General features: G+C 35.7%; 1 protein-coding gene across 2 annotated transcripts in view; it reads right to left on the bottom strand.

The window, feature by feature from the left end:
* The window catches only part of aqp9b (aquaporin 9b), a 25880-nt gene that overhangs the window by 738 nt on the left and 22642 nt on the right, over nucleotides 1-2500 (bottom strand). The gene's annotated exons all lie outside the window — the stretch shown is intronic.

Raw genomic sequence — 2500 nt, 5'->3', positions numbered from 1 at the left:
AAACACTAACCCTTCTTCCCTCACTCTCTCATTCTCTCTTCTATCTTCTCTCTCTCTTTCTTTCTCCCTCTCCTCCCTCTCTATTCTCTCATTCTCTACCTTTTCTCTGTCTTCCTCACACATTTCAAACTAAAACATAACTAAAATATGTTGGAGACTAATTTTATTTCCAGGATGACGTACTCCATGCTGAGCAGCAGAAGAGAACAATGTATACAATTTATACATACACTGTATACAAACACACACATACACTGTATACAAACACACATATACTCTGTATACAAACACACATATACTCTGTATACAAACACACACATACACTGTATACAAACACACATACACACTGTATACAAACACACACATACACTGTATACAAACACACATACACACTGTATACAAACACACATATTTGAAACTAGAAAAGCATTTCCTGAAGGAAATATAGTGCATGAAAATGCAAAAATATGATGTAAAATAGCATACAGAGTAAAAACAAACTATATTGGTTGCTAGGTAGATGAGGTTTAATATAGTTGGAATGACTGAACAGTTAAATAGGTGGATAGTTTAAATGGTTAAATTTTTTAGGTAGATAGTTGACGATAACTGACAGTTGGAATGGCTCTAATGTTTGCTAGTAGTTATGCTAACTATGTTACCAAAGATAATAATGTTAACCAAGTTACTTAACTTAGTTAATTTAGCTAATGTTTTCTAGCACTTTTTAAATGCTAATGCTGTTAACTATGTTATCAATGCTAACTATGTGACTTAGCTAACCTAGCTAATCATTTTTAGCAGTTATGCTAACTATGCTAACTAGCATGTTAATAATGATAACATGCTAACCATGTGACTTAGCTAACTTAGCTATTTATTTTTAGCAGTTATGCTAACTATGCTAACATGCTAACTATATTAACCATGTCACTTAGCGAACTTAGCTAATGTTTTCTTATCGTTTTGTAAAAAATGATAACTATGCTAACAATGCTAACTAGCATGTTAGCAATGCTAACTATGCTAACCATGTGACTTAGCTAACTTAGCTTATCATTTTTAGTAGTTATGCTAACTATGCTAACTAACATGCTAACAATATTAAAATGCTAACTATGTTAACCATGTGACTTAGTTAACTTAGCTAATAATTTTTAGTAGTTATGTTAACTATGCTAACTAGCATGCTAATTATGTTAACTATGCTAACCATGTGACTTAACTAACCTAGCTAATCATTTTTAGTAGTTATGCTAACTATGCTAACTAACATGCTAGCAATGCTAACATGCTAACTATGTTAACCGTTTGACTTAGCTAGCCTAGCTAATCACTTTTAGCAGTTATGCTAACTATGCTAACTAGCATGGTAACAATGCTAACATGCTAACTATGTTAACCATGTTACTTAGCTAACTTAGCTAATAATTTTTTGCAGGTTTGCAAAAAATGCTAACAATGTTAGCAATGATAACATGCTAACTATGCTAACCATGCTAACTAGCTACAGTGGGTAAGAGTCACAGTTACAATGGCTGAGCAGGAAGCAGTTGAACAGAATGTGTAGTCTTAATAGGGACAGTTTGTATGCTTAAAGCCTGAGACTGGCAGTTGATCCAGGTGGCCGGAACACCTGGCATAGGATTCTAATTGCTTAACGGCTCTATTGTGATGTCACAGCCCAATGTTAAGTCTATGGGGAAATTTTGAGTAGTTTTTAATTAATAGTTTAAAAAGTATAAAAGTTACAAAGCTGAAAAATACATAGCACCCATGTCCTAAGTAAGACCTACGCAACGCAGTTTGAATTAAGTTTCTATGTTACACGGTTGAAGCTGCATTAAATGCGTTAAAAGAAGAAGAACTTCACTGACCCCAACTAGATCGGCACGAAACTTGGGCGTTGTAATTGATGACCGACTTAATTTTTCTGAGCATATAGCTTCTATTGCAAAATCATGTCGGTTTATGCTTTACAACATTAGGAAGATCAGACCTTATCTGACACAAGATTCCACACAACTTCTTGTTCAGACCATGGTCATCTCTAAGCTGGACTATTGTAATTCACTATTAGCTGGCTACCCGCTTGTGTAACAAGATCATTACAGCTGATTCAAAATGCTGGAGCACGCCTGGTCTTCAATCAGCCAAAGAGGACACATGTAACTCCTCTCCTAGTTACTCTCCATTGGCTCCCTATGGTAGCCAGAATTAAATTTAAATCTCTCACTTTGGCCTATAGGACACTAACTAGATCTGCTCCTAGTTATTTTAATTCAATAATCAAGCCTTACATCCCCAACCGCCCACTGCGGTCTTCTGGTGAGCGTATGTTGTGTCGACCAGTCATGAAAACTGGGTCTAATTACAGACTCTTTTCTTCAGTGGTTCCATGTTGGTGGAATGAACTGCCCAGTGCTCTCCGTTCCTGTGGTAGTTTTGGGTCGTTTAAGAGGGGTCTAAAGACATTCCTATTCAACATATACTTAGTTGT

The sequence above is a fragment of the Alosa pseudoharengus genome, unplaced genomic scaffold (genome assembly GCF_046254945.1).
Source record: "Alosa pseudoharengus isolate Yale_2024_CS ecotype anadromous, Long Island Sound unplaced genomic scaffold, YU_APseudo_1.1 YU_APseudo_1.1_scf_19, whole genome shotgun sequence".
NCBI lineage: Eukaryota > Metazoa > Chordata > Actinopteri > Clupeiformes > Clupeidae > Alosa > Alosa pseudoharengus.
The sequence above is the reverse complement of the archived record's forward strand: the minus strand, read 5'-3'. Positions and strand labels throughout refer to the sequence as shown.